General features: G+C 43.1%; 1 protein-coding gene across 1 annotated transcript in view; it reads left to right on the forward strand.

The window, feature by feature from the left end:
- The window catches only part of LOC109302288 (gamma-aminobutyric acid receptor subunit gamma-3), a 360,992-nt gene that overhangs the window by 225,109 nt on the left and 120,860 nt on the right, over positions 1–15,023 (forward strand). The window lies entirely within an intron of this gene.

Here is a 15,023-nt window from a genome sequence, read left to right on the forward strand (position 1 = left end):
TAAAAGTGTGCTGTTTACAATTCTGATAGCTACTCTCAGTGCCTCCTGGTTGCTTAAGCTGGCCAGGGAATTATCCCCCAGCTATCACAGTGTTCATGTCCTGGTCTTCCCTCCCAAGTTACCTCTTTCCAAGAACAGATTTAAAAAGTTATTAGAAAATGTTAAAAATTATAATTACATGGCTTTGTAGTATTGGAAGGCAATATAGGACCCCTCACATAGTGGCTACAAAGGTAAGTATTTGGTGTATTGTGATGATCTAGGACATGCAGTTGGTTATCCAACCCAGGATAAAGTGAGTAGAAAGTCTCAGCATGACACTCTAAAGAGAAGAGAGAAAAGTCCCCATGCATGGTAACTGTATTGGTATAGTTGTGAGGTTATAAGGCATTTTCAGAAAATGGTTTTAGCATGTGGTCTACAACTGCTGAGGTGGAGAATGCTCAAGGACACTAAAGGTCTTTGTGACCATTTGTGTATGTGTGGATTTGGGTTTGGTCCATCCCCTCAGTCTTGCATCCTATTGGTGGTCTTGGCCAGTTGTCTTCGTATTAGGGATGTCTACTTGGAGTCAAGCCAGGTCTGGCCTTGGTTGTAGTGAAAGCACCATGGAACTAGGAAGCTCTGTTCCAGCTCTTTAGCTGCTTTCTTATCAAAGGAAAGCTGCTCTACTTCATTATACATGCACCTTCAAGACTTCCTTGGGAAGGGAGTTTGATCAGTAACTAAGGGCAAATGTGCAGCCAGCAAGAAATAGCGAAGTACTTCCATGGACTAATGCTCTCTTTCCAGTTGGGTGCTCTTCCACATTTACCACCTGGGACAAGATGAAGCTAAGCTATATAGTTAAGGTGTTAGTAGCTGCATCTACATGAGACACTGACTGTGCAGTCGTTATCGCACAGTCACTTAGTACTTATATAAACAAGTACTAAATGACTGCACAGTAACTGGAGTTACTGCACAGTAGCATCACTGAATAACTTTTAGGTGATGCTGACTGTGCACTGCAGTAACTCATTACTACTGTGCAGTAGCAGCATGTCACGCTTCCTGCCATGTGACACTACTGTGCAGTAGTAACAAGCTACTGAACAGTCAGAGTCTCATGTAGATACAGTCAGTCAGAAGTAAAAAAAAATAGGCCATATAAAACCAATTTCTAATACAAACAGACTTTGGTCTACAGAATCAGCCAAAATTCCCTGAATCCTCAGGAAGTTGAGAGGCAGAGATTGTGATAGCTGAATTATAGGTATAAATTTATACATTGTCAATAATATCCCAGTAGCCCCAGATAACATTACACTTATCTCTTTGAGACTGAAACTGGTGTCATAAATATTTATAAGGCAGGTACCCTATCAATCTCAAAGTGTACCCAAGATAAGTAATCTCCCTTTTGCCAAAGTGGCACTTGAAGCAATTTGGCTTTAGGTCCACTTCCTTGAATGACTGAGAATGGAGATTACATGGTTCAGATGGTCAGTCCAAATGTGATTGTAGATGACCATATCACCTAAACAGGCAGCAGCATAAACCAGATTTGGGTAAAAGACTTGGCCCATGAGTTTATGGAATATAACCAGTAGGCCTGTTTAAAACAGCTAGTATTCGCTTCAGATTTGGATTCAGCCGATTTGGGGGACAGTGATATGATTTGGAGATTCTGCCACAGCCAAATCAACTGAATTTCTGAATCACCCCCATCTCAATGGCCTGCTCTCCCAGCTCCCAGCTCTTTGAAAAAAAAGCCTCCATTCACCAGATGCTGCTAGACCGGGAGGCGGGGGAAGGGTGATCCCCACTGGCCCACACCATGTGTGGGGCTCTGCCACAAGCCCTCCACCCTCACCTGCTCTCCCAGCCCCCCCCACCATGGCTGCCCCGCCTGCCCCAGCTCCTGGCCATTAAAAAAAAACAAACCCTGACTCTTCAGCTCCTGCCTGGCAGTGGGGGTGATCCCTGCTGCCCCTACTGTCCCATGCCATGTGGCAGGCTCTTTCATGAGGCTGAGGCTGCTGCACCAGCTGCTGAGTTGGGGCTTCTTTTTTTTCAAAGGGCTGGGAGCTGGGGCAGCCAGGACAGCTATGGGGGGGGGGTGCGGCTGGGAGAGCAGGCGCGGGTCAGGGGGTGATCAAGGAGACTGGGAGAGCAGGCAGGGGATGGTACCTGGCAGGGGGCCCCCCATGTTCCCCTCCCCCCTCCTCCAGCCCCTGCTCCCCCTACTTACCAGCATGGAGTCCAGGTCCAGCTCCCTGCTGCTCTGAGTGGGGATTCCCTGAAACTCTGAAGCTCTGCAAATCTTTTCCAAATAGATTCAGACCTTTTCATTGGTCTCCTGATTCAATTCAAATTTGGAGATTCGGCCACCAAATCAGGCTGAGTCTCCTCTGAATTGAATCAGCCCTCAAAGCTTCATGTAGCCCTAATAACAGGGACCTCAGGCAATCCAAACAGTATTGTTTAAAACTGGTAAATGCTAAATGTGGTCAGAAAGCCAATCTTTTCCTAAGACTCCAGAAAGTCTTTCTAAGTCCTGAGAGGGATCTGTCAATATCCATTGGTCAGATATAGGATAGTAACATATCTTGCTTCCTCCAGTAGATTCAGTAATTCACTGACCAATGAGAGGGGATATGTATTGAATGTGGACAAAGCACTGGCTTCGTCAAATTTTAGGTCAAAACAAATGGTCCCATTCAGTTTTGGTACAAATATGATTTGACTCTTCAGGTTACTATGAGACTATTCATCCATGACCATAGTCATCTCATGGTTCAATATTTATTGTTACTCTTGCCTGATCATATCTCTCAGCCTCTGGGAAAGTGGTCTTCATATAGGTTCAGACTAGATTTGTTGCTAATAAATGGATTCACCTTGGGCCTAGTGAAAATACCTTGGACAAATGAACAGTTGGGCCCAAGTTCTCTACTCATGGGTGAGACCGGTTCTGAACCATTTCAAATCATAGAGTTGCAGTTGCCTGTAGGCCTGCATCAGGCTCTGGGGGTTAGGCAGCTATAAACAGATTACAAACTCACCAGAGGGGACCAGCGGGAATTGGGGGAGGCTCTGTTCCCTTGGGCACTACCTGGGGTTACTAGGAATAAGGGCCACAAATTGTTAGAGAGAAGGTTCAGGCTGGACTTCAGGAGACATTACTTTAGGGTTAGGGCTGCCAGGCTCTGGAATGGGCTCCCAAGTGGGGTGGTACTCTCTCCTACCTTGGGGGTCTTCAAGAGGAGGCTGGACAGGTATTTGGCTGGGGTGATATGACCCCGGTTCCCGTTTCTGCCTGGGGAGAGGGCCGGACCTGATGATCTGTTTAGGTCCCTTCCAACCCTAAGTACTATGGTACTATGAAACAGATGTTCCCAATCATTCCAGGGTTTTAATAATGCTTACATGATATATTTGCAGATATTTCTGGATATTGGATAACATAGTTTACTGTCTATTCTTGCTGGTTCACTTTTTATCATCCTTGCCATTGGACCATTAACTTCAAATTAGAACTTGAGGAACAAAAACTTTGTCGCAGGATTAAAGTCCCAGAGCTGTATGCTTCTTGTGTGCAGCTCCTGTACAAAATGGGCACATAACAATTTCTTCTTGGTGTTTGAGCCAAATTCTTTGAATCTCTCCAAAGATTTCAAGAAAATAAGACCAAGTTTTCAGCTGTGGTGCAGGGCAGGGGGTGAGGGGTAAGAGGGGTAGGGAGGGAGGAGGGCTTCTTTCCACATCATCTCTTGTATCAGATCTAAAATTTCCCAGGGATGCCTGTGCTATAGGGATTGAAAAGGCAAGAACTGCTGCCTCCTGAACCATAGACAAAAGTGAAGAAAATAGTTGATGCTAATGGTGCACACAGTGGCAGTGAATTTGCACAGCCTGGTCCCCAACTATTGAACTATTCCACCAGACTTTTCAACTGGGAGTGGCAAATAAAGATTGAAAAAGTTTGATTTTCAGTGCCTAGTGTAACTCTACTAAAGTCTGAGACATACAATTAGTCCCTTGGCATGTAATAGTTTCCATGGCACCTCTACCAGAGCAAAAAACTTTCATGGCAATGGTTTTTCTTTCTTTTTTTATCAGAGATGAGAGTAGTGCTGCCTCACAGGAAGAGGGAGCATAGTCCATAACAGCCAGAATATATTTGTACCCAGCTGTGAATTTTCAAGAGGTCCCACCAAATCTACCAAGCCATTCAAATGGATTGTCTGTCACTCATAGAGGGACCAAAGAGGCTTTTTTTTTCTTTTTCCAAGGGGTAGGAAGCTAACATTCTGGACATGAAGCATAGAATTTCCTTATATAAGTCTGGCCAAAATATCTGGACCCAAATCTTATTTAAGCCTTTCCTTTGCCCAAGTGTCTTCTTAACTTCTCTGATAGGGTTTCAGGAGCAGCATCTGACAGTGAATTTTCCATCTGATGATCTGTCTCAAGGCAATATAGCTGCTCACTCTGCAACAGAATGTACAGGAAGATCCCAGGTTGTTGTGTGTTCACAATTGCCTGTTAATCATGGTAAGCTAGATGAAGGTCTCATTTGTTTTCTGTTTTCTGACAAAATGAATGGCACCCTTGGCAGCTCAAAGTCTGGCATAGGAGGTTCTTCATTCCAGCTCAGGGTAGAATTTTGTTGTATCAGTCTGTTTTCATGGGGCAATAGCTTTCAAAAGGTTCAGCAACTTGTAACATCCTGTACAACTTTGAGAACTCTGGGTTCTGAGTCAGTGGAGAGTCAGATAATTGACCATGCTTAATGAAGAGTGATAAGAACTATTAAAAGGATTTTCACAATAATTCCGATTCCAGCCAAGGGTGATGGCCAGGCATGGGACATATCCCACCTAACTAAAAAGAGCTTTCCCCAATGGTCTAATTAGCCTAGGCTGAAAGATAGGGCTGCCCTATCTTCCAGACAGCACCCTGCAGACAGCACTCTAGAGCAGGGGTCAGCAGTGTAGTCTGCAAGCTGTCTCCAGCCCACAGAGCCTTGGATCTGATCTGCAGAGCATGGGCTTTGGTAGCATTCAGCAGCTGGGTGCTTTGCCCATGCCACACTGCAGTTGGGTGGTGGTGGTTGAGTCCTAGAGTTGTCCTGCTTAGTACATGAGCTGGGTCATTCCAGCCTCCTGCTGGAAAACACTGCTTACCCTTGCTCTAGAGGATCCCTCTGTCTGGGAGAGATAGCATATTTACTGGTGTCAGGACATGGTCAGAATCAACAAGAACCAACACTTTCGTGCCATTCATTCAGACTAAAAGAGTCAATTTTGCTGGCCTGGATGCATCAGCCCAAGTTTTATCTGCCCAGATTAGTGCATAATTTCACTCATAGATGGTAGTTTTCTCCTGCTTATAGTGTAGGCAGTTGCAGCATCAAGATCCTGATTGGCCAATTTAGTCCTTCCTGGTAGGTGGGGGAAGAAGACCACTGCATTTTGGTTCAGAGGCCACTGAGCTGCCATCATTACCTCCTCAAAGTCTCCTGATAGGCCTCTGGTCCCATCATTGTGAGCCTGATGGGGTTGCCTGGGCTTGTTGACTCCAGCCCTGCAGGCATGCTGCTAGCACAGATAGCTATAGCAAAGTTGTGATCTGCTGCAACAGCTATACCTGTATCTTACTAGTGACTGGTGATGGAAAGCCATCTGCTGGAGCAGATGTTGCTGGCATCAACACTGAGAACTCTGCTCAGCTGTCCATTTAGGCAGCTGTTCTAAGGCTATGATTAAGGAGAAATCTCTGGAAACAGGCTTCTCCTAATCTCTCCAACCTCCTTTGGCATGTTCATGATCATTCATCTTTCTGCATTCTCCACCAAAACCATAACAGGATATTTGGGGCAGCTCCAAACTGGCTGCTCCAAATGCCTGTTGATTGCTTAGATTGACCAGAATCACTTGATTGACTGCCCCAAATATATGGTTGTAATTTTGGTAAAGAATGTAAGCTACACCGGGCTTACATTTTAGTCATCAAAGTCTTCTTGCAGCAAATAAAAACACATGCTTTATTTAAACCTTTATTCTGTAAACACTTCAGCTGTTCATCATGCTTCAGAACAGCGATGTCAAACTCCTATGGCCCCTCAGGTTAGACCTGGACCACAGGGCACCTTGTGGTCTGAATCTGAACTCACCATCAGCAACAAGGTGAGCGGTGGGTTTCTAAGGCTCTGTGTCAGTTCAGAGAACTGTGGGGATTAACACAACTGTCACTCACCCATCCCATCCGCTGCCAACACACATCCTCAGCAGGTCTCTGTCCACCCATGCCCACTTGTCTGGACCCCTCCAGAAGCCCTATGGGATTTGTCTTTGACAACCCTGCTTTAGACAATAGGATACACTTGTTTAGGCATGCACATTTTAAAACACTGCCTCTAAACTGCTAGAAAATATTAATCTTTAAAACTTAATAAGCTTTAAACCCTACCCAACCTTTGAAGCATAGTATGCATTTATGGCATCAGGATAACATTCTGAAGAATATATTGTAAACAGTGAGGACTAAGGATTGGAGGTGTGTACCAGTTTCATTCAAGTGTAGTCAGAAAACAGGATGCTATAGAGCTTACACATGTTCACTGAGAAAGGGCCAAAGTCTAGATTCCAAGTAATGGACCCCGCTTCTGGATTTCCAATAACATCCTCTCCTCTCTTCATAATTTCACTAACATAGAAGTAAATCTTTACCTGCAGCTGCTGCTTACGTTATATTTTAAAATGCCACTATAAGCTCATTGCTCAATTAGGTGTTATTAAATTATTCCAGACACAATTTTTCATCATTGATTTTTAAAAACTGGTAGCAAGCCTCAAGAACATTGACTTGTTATTACGTTAGCCAAGAGCAGAGTGGTAGAGCTAATTAAACTGGATATTTTCATGACCAGTTAATCTTTCATCCACTGTTTTAGTTTTTTTCATAGTGTTTCAAAGGTGTGCTATACCTTCTAGCCAATGATGAATGCCGGTTTCACTGACTTTATCAATTGATTTTAATTAAAATGTAATAGTCCCTATTTTATTTCCCCAAGGACCTTATTCTAGCCGATAATCAAGAAAATGAATTATGTATTAAACACTATATACTGCTAAAATTGGAAAGGAAACAATGCAATATAAACAATAGATGCAGCACTTGGAGGATTAAATATCTCATACATATAAACCAATATCTACAGGTTATAAATTACTTTGAGGTAAGCTAAACAATCAATACTGTTTGGAAAGCACTCTTCTAGCTACATGGTATTAGTAGTAGTTTGCTGCTTTAATATTAGCCAATGATGAATTTTTAAAGGGCAGATTTTTATGCTAATCCACATTATTCATTGGGAAACACTACAGATAAAGAGTAAAATGCGCGGGTCTTTGGAGTTAGCACTGATGATATACAGTACATTCACATACATCAATAATGCATTTTCACAGCTGAAAGACATTTTTTCATTGAAATACAATTAACATATTAGCAAGTCTTTTGGGTACACAGTCTGGCAGAGGAGAGCATCAGTAAATGGAGCAAATATAAATGTTCTATTCTCTTATTTGAATAATAAATAATAATTCTGGGAACAAGGTAGACTTTCTTCAGACAAGTTACCTGTGAGCTGTACTAAGTGCAGGTAGATCAAGGTAAAAAAAAAAAGATGGCTACTGATTCAGATATCCAGGACAGTAGGCATGAAACTAATTAGGAGATGTAATGTGAAAGCTAGAGAGTGTATGAGTTCCCTGCTGGTCTTCTGTACGTGTGTGGAATCATACCAGCTTGATAATTTTCATCAGGAAATTAAAGCTACACAGAACCATATCAGAAATATGAAAAGTCCGGCATTGTCTTTATAAATGCACTCTAATCTGAGCTGTGTACATTGCATAGTAGTCATCTTTATATGGCATCGTTGTCGCTCATAAACAGTAAATGAGGTAACAAAACAAATTTCATGTTTTTCCACCATTAGGACAGCATCAGGTACCAGCATCTGAAAATTGTGCTTGTCAGATCTATTTGTCCAGATTTTTATAGGGTTCTTATCCTGATGGCTGACAGCTTAATGTTTAAAAGTTATTTTTAAAATGCCTGTTTAAAGTAGAGGAGAGGGATTTCCTTATAAATAAAACATTGAAGGATATTTGGAAGAGAGGTAACTGTTCACATTTTCATAACCTCATATTGTTGCCTGATTCAATATTACTTTCTTTTCACTATTTCATGTTTTTAGATATTTATTGTACTAAGTTACGAAGTCTTTCAATGTGCCATGCTCCACAAATTTGTCAGTTTCCTATAAATTCTCAGAGGCCCTAATTACTTACAGCATACTATTTTCAAGAAAATTAAAGAAAACTTAGGTGTGGAGGTGGTCAAAGGACAAAAACATAATACTTTAAAAAATAACCATATATTAAAAATCATATTATTACATTTCATATTAAATTAGACTACACAAAATTTACAACCTGCTAGACCAAAAAAAGAAGAATGGGGGTAATAGTATTTCAGTAAATGACATGGGATAATAATTACACAGAAAATTGCATTCTATTGTAGCAGGAAGATATCACCCTAGTGGAGGTAAAAAAAAGAGAAAAATATATATTTAGAAATCAATTTGAGTAACACTAATACAGTGTATGTAGCTCAGATATTTATATTCCTCACATGATACTGTGGCAGAAATCACAGGCAAAGACTTAAAAAAAAACAGATGACTAACCTGAGGCATCTAAATCCATATTTGGGCACCTACTGGATGTCATGTATTTTGGCTAAAGAAATAGGAAGGGGGAATATTGTCAGCCTACCCACATATAATGGATAAGAATACCAATGCTTGACTTGGATGGGGGATCTACATTTTAGGGAAAGGACACTATTTCACTAACCCTGCCAAGTAAGTGACACTTTTTCGCACCTACACACAATTTGCTATCTTATTCCACATGTAATGTGGAGGTGCAAGCATGCTCAATAGCCTGAACTTTGGCCAGGTACGTACACAGCTCTGTACACACATACCCAGGCAAAAATAAGTCCCAAAAGTATAGCCAGGCAAACCCCACCATGATTAGTGGATATTCAGGGGAATAGAGGAGCCTCCCCCGCATCCCCCATATTTATGCTCAATAGGTCAGTAGTTAGGTAACTCATCCAAGAAGCAGAAGATACATGTTTTAGGGGTGCCTCACCCAGAGGCAGTTTTGAATGTATTTTAACCACAAGGTCACAAGTTAGTCATTTGCTAGCCCTCCTTTTGAAGCTGGCTACCTGAGCAACCAAGGAAGGGAGACAAATGGGCCAAGAGAAAAGGGATAAGTTAGATGGTGTGTGGCTCAGTATAATGACTGCTTCCCCCTCCCCCAAATCCCAAAAAGGAGCAGGCTCTGGGTTCTAGCCTGGACTCTAGCTTCCCAATTGGGCATGGACTTCTTCACTCTATATCTAATAAATATTCATTAAAACGTGCAGTGGCTCAATTTCCTTGTCCATACTACATGTAGCAGAAGATTTCAAACAGTGTGTAAGTACCAAAAAACAGCAGTTACATGGCTGGGTAAGTGCCTCTTGGGTGTATAAAGTGAAATAGGATTCTTCCAGCTAAGTCTAAGCATGCACTGAAGTTTGTGGGACTCCATAAGGTTCTTGCCAGCCCTGACCCCCTTGCAAGATCAGTACCCAGGAAAAAAAACAGAATTATTTAGAGTGCTGCAGAAAATAATTCAGATTAATGAGATGAAGGACAAAAAAAACATACTGAATATCTGAAAAACTTTCTCACGGTGACATGTATTTTGCTTTATTCTGTTGCTGTCAAGGGAAACACAAACACTTCCATTATAAAGGGCATTTAAAATTGAACTAGACATAAGTACTAGAAATGCTATATAGAGCATAGTTCTGTATTGGCCTGAGTTAGACTCAATAACTTTATGTCTTTTTCACCTCTAACTTTTTATGTTTCTGTTATTTTATGAGATCATTACTTCCAACTAGAATTTTGTGTCTGTGTTTGTCTGTGTTTTTTAGTGTTACCAATCTATATCCCCTTTAGATTCTCTTCATCAGCCTTTCAGCATGAATGATAATGATCTATACCAGGCTTCGGCAAGCCCCAGCATGTGTGCCAAAGCATGGCATGTAAAACCATTTTTCTCCACATGCCGCAGCCAGCCTGGGCTCTGGGCAGCTGCTGCCAGCCATGGAGCAGGCGGTGGGGAGGCTGCAAGCCATGTTGCAAGTAGCTTGGGGTCTGTGACAGGCAGCCACTGCCCAAAGGCAAGGCCAGCAGCAGCAGGCAACTAGGAGGCTGCAAACAGCTGCACTGGGCTCCAGCTGGGCCCTAGAGCCCTGGCTGGGCTCTGTGGTGGCAGTGGATGCATGCACGCTTCAAGGGAGATGGCAGGAGAGGGTCTAGGTTTCGCTGCCCCAGGCTACTTCCTGGCCATGTGTCCCAAGGTGCATGTGCAGCCACCCCTGCCATGGAGCCCAACCAGAGCTCTGGAGCCTGGTGCAGCTGTTTGTAGCCTCCTGGCTGCCTGCCACAGCTGGCCCGGGCTCTGGGTAGTTGCAGCAGATGGCGGGCAGGCTGCAAACACCCGCACCATGGTCCAGAGCCTTAGCATATAAACCTCAAGGCACACAATAGGGAAAGGGCTGGGAAAGCACAACCCACTGTCCACCTGGAGGCACATGTACACCCACCATCAGCAACAAGAACCGGGTCCCTCGTGGCTCCCCCGCTGTCTGCCTCTGGCACACCAGGTCAAGGCATAGGTCAAGGTTAGGGTGTTTTTGGCATCCCAGCCAAAAACATTGATGATCCCTGATCTATACTGAGCAAACAGTAACATACTATTACTATATAATAAATGTGTACATGCTATGTTCTATATTGTCATTTATCCCATGAAGTGCCCAGTTTATGAACTCTACGGACAGCTGCTTTTAGCTACTCTTTCCACATGTCTATTAATTATACTTTTTTACAGATGTTAATAATTTATACTATTCATTAATCTCTTAGATCTGAGACAGAAGTTCCATAAACTGGTTTGACCTCAGTCAGTTACATTTGATAGTACATTCAACCAGGTTTATCTTAAACTAGTTTCAGCCATTTTGAAACTGGTTTATGTGCACTGAACTTTTGTTCTGTTACAGTTTTAAACCAGTTTATGTGTAACTTCTGTCCCTAGCCCTGAAAACATTTGCACCTTCTAAGAAAAATTCAGAATTCTACAAGTAGCAGGGTTCCCCCACAAAGACTTCTTAGTCCTTTAGTCTAAGCCAGTGATTATCAGTCAGGGTCCCAAGGCATCCTGGGATGCCACAAGATCCTTTGAAGGATGCTGCTGGAAGCATAGGGAGGTAAGTGAAGTGTGAGGAGATAAGGGCAGGCTCAGGATTTCTGTACATGGCTGCTCCATCATCCCTACTACCTGGCCCCTCAGCAAACAAGCAAGCACTGTAATAAATAAATTAGTTTTTGAAATGCAGTGCTACAATTCACAGGAGTTATGGAGAAATGCCTTCAGTCTGACAAGGGCTGCCTTGAATCTGAAAAGGTTGAGAACAAGAAGCATTAGTGGACAGAGTACTAACATTTACAAGTACAGTTGGCCCAAGGAAAGCAGAGGCATGAAGAAGAGGAAGCCATGCGAGAAATGCAGCTGAACAGTTGTGGAAAGAACAGTGATGTCACTAAACATGCCACCCTAGATAACTCTCCTTAACATCAGGGCTCTGTGTTCTTCCTCCCCTCACCTCAGTTTTAAAACCCCAGCTATGTAAAACACAAGCATATGTAAATATTGAAACATTTTTCATTTTCATTAAGGATCCTTTTCACTGTATAAATTATTTTTACATCCAGCCTTAGGCCCTTTTTGTCTGGCAGGTTTGTAAAGTATAAAAGGGCCTTCAAGAACCAAGTTTTGCTAACTCAATTAAAAATGAGAAGTATAAACAGTATATACAGGTTATAAATAATCTTAAACATTAAACACCCTTGAAATTATCAGCTAAGGTTCTGAATATACAAATGGATGTTTGTGATGATTTGCACATTTGTCTGTCAGTGGTTCTCAGCCTTTTTAGATGCAAGGAACCCATTAAAAAAAGCCAGGTCTTAGTTTTCATTCATTTCTTGACCACAAACAAATAATAAAGCAATTCTTCTTTTGCAAAGAACTCAGAAAGACCACAATAGGTCAGAGGTTCTTGGTGCTATATTCCTGTTTGAAGTCTCTGGTTTTATCTTGTAAGACACTTAATACAGAGTAGAGACATGAGATGCTTAATACACATTAGCTTAATAACATTGCACAGTAGCATAGCATGCCAGGCAAAAACTGCACTAGTACACTGCTACGCAGTAGTATTAGGCTACTGCACACTAAGCGTCACTAAAAAACTGTGCACTGCCGCTACTGCACAGTAATTGTAGTTACTGCGCATTTAGTTACTACTTCATTAAGCAAGTACTGAACTAAATGTGCAGTAACTACTGTTCATTAATGAACATGTAGACAAGCTGAGCATCGTGTTGTGTATATGTTATCTGGAGTAGCATCTCTTACCTTTAGATGCTAACTACTATTTCTTTTGCATGGGATTATTAACACACTAATACAGAATCTTTTTTATGGCTTTGTTATCTGTTAGCAAAATGTTATTTATTCTTTTTTAGGGAATAAAGATATTAATAACTATGACAACATATTTTCTGAAGAAGTACTGAATTTCATTTATGCTTGTTTACAGATACCATGGTCAAATATATGCAAGGCTGAGGAGGTGAAAATTTCAATATTAAAATAACTCAACTGATATTGGCATAGAAAGGAATAAATAAAATCAAGTTCTTACATTTCTACATTCATGTGGCAATTTTATTCAAGTTCTTCCATAGGGGGCTGCATCTACACAAGCCATTTACTGCCTAATTAGCTTAATTAGCTCTGCAATAAATGCCTCAGTGTCTACATGTACAGTACTTTTAGGTCACAGAAAACTAATAAACTCTGCTGCAGGTTAGTACTTGTAAATACAGGTACTATCCTGTGGTGGGGTTCTATAGATGCTGACAGGGCTGGCTGGGGTATAAGGGTGCTTTACTGCGGGGCTGCCTGCCACTAGCCCCACACTAGAGCACCCTTGTGCCCTAGCCTGCCCTTCCCCAGCACATTGAGCTCAGTCAGAGCAGCCCCAGGCTGGCAGGTTGACCCCTCCAGGCCCCTGCCATGTGGGGCTGCTCCAACCTGGCTCAATTTGCGGCAGTCCCAGGCATATGTTCAAATGCAGCACACAGGAGCAATAAATTATGGACTGATATGTGCCAGAGTTTATTGCTGCACATTAACAGCATGTGGAGATAGGCCCAGGGTGTGCTATTTCTTCAGAACCCCATCAAAGTAAAATGTTCATGTCAAGAAGACTCTCGTATTGCTGGTACTCAGAAACAAGATAGTCCTAAAGTAACTTAACAAGGCCATTGATTGTATTAGTCTGGAATGTGTAGAAAGTTTGTTCCAGAAAACTGAAAGCTGAATAGAGCTGATTAAATGATGTGTGAGCTCTAAATGCATTCAGATATTTAGCAACGTCTGCAACAGCTTATGCATTAGGTCAGGGGTGCTCAACCCATGGCCCAAGGTCCAGATCCAGATCCAGTCCAGAGTACCATGTCACCTGGCCCACAGGTCTGGAAATTTGGAAGCAGTGGAGCAGTAGCACAGTTCCCCTGATGCTAAATTTCCAGATCCATGAGGAGCTCTGATCCCAGTTCTCAGGGCCAGGAGGGCACAGCACCAAGCCCTATGTAGCAGGGCACTAAGGTGCCTGCTACTTGAAAAGCAGCAGTATGGGCTCAGATGCTGGTTGCTAGGGGCAACCAGGAGGAGTTAAGGGCTCACACCTGGTGAATCAGCTGACCAGAGGGGGCAGGGCTGACTACTATAAAACACAGACTGGAGGCTGTGAGTGCTGTCTCAACTAGCAGCCAGAAAGAAGGAGTGCTGCTTGACTAAGGGAAAGAGCTCGGCCTTGAATGTGGGAAAGGGAAAAGGCCTGGATGTACAAGCCGCTAGTTACATGGGTGAGAGATGTGGTGTGGTTTGGAGAACATTTAGCCATGAGGTTTAGCTTTGTTATAGCCCAGGGGCTTGTGTTATTGTTTTTGTTCCTTGTTACACCAAAGGACCGGGTGAGGCTATTAGGGGTTGGAGGAGGCCTCATAGGGGCTCCACGGTAGTGTGGGGACCCTGGCATGAGAATACCCGGAGCAAGCGGTGCGAGAAGTCCTGGAAAGGGGATAGAGATTGATGAGTGCCAGGGAGCACAGTTGCAAGGCAAGCCAGAAGCACCGGTGGGGCACAGGGGAGTGAAATCGACCAAACAACATCTGGTACATCTGCGAGGCTTGGGGCGTGGCACAGGGGTGGTTGGAGCCATGTGCAGCCCATAACGCTGGGGTGCCCTGAACCCCATTATAGAACTGAGCCATAGGGGGAACCAGCAGAACCATAGCCAAGGGAATGAAGGGCAGCCTCCCTACATAACTACAGAACATCAAAGATGTGGTGGGGGAGATGTGAGGGTGCTTTAACACTGACTTGACATGGTAGGGGGCACTGGGGGAGATCACGGCCACCCCTAGGACCTTGCAGTGTCACACCTTAGGATCTAATCTCAGTGTAGAGAGGTGGGGCTGCATCCCCAGGGCTTAATCCAGCCCAAGTCCTGGCCCCATGCAACTCATCTGGCTCACCGGGACAAAAGGTTGAGCATCACTGCATTAGGCAGTTCCTAAGCACAATCATGAAGGTCTGGCTTGTAGAAAATAGCTTGCATTATCAATGGAAGGTAAAGATGGTCCTAGAGTTTTTCAATACAGTTGAACTTTCTAATGGCTTTTCCTGCCACCCCCCCTTCAGAATCAGGTGCCAGCTCTGAAGAAATTTCATAGTTTCTAGGGTCGGAAGGGACCTGAGCAG

Source organism: Gavialis gangeticus, unplaced genomic scaffold (assembly GCF_001723915.1).
Source record: "Gavialis gangeticus isolate Ggan-Ray unplaced genomic scaffold, GavGan_comp1, whole genome shotgun sequence".
Taxonomy (NCBI): Eukaryota; Metazoa; Chordata; order Crocodylia; family Gavialidae; genus Gavialis; species Gavialis gangeticus.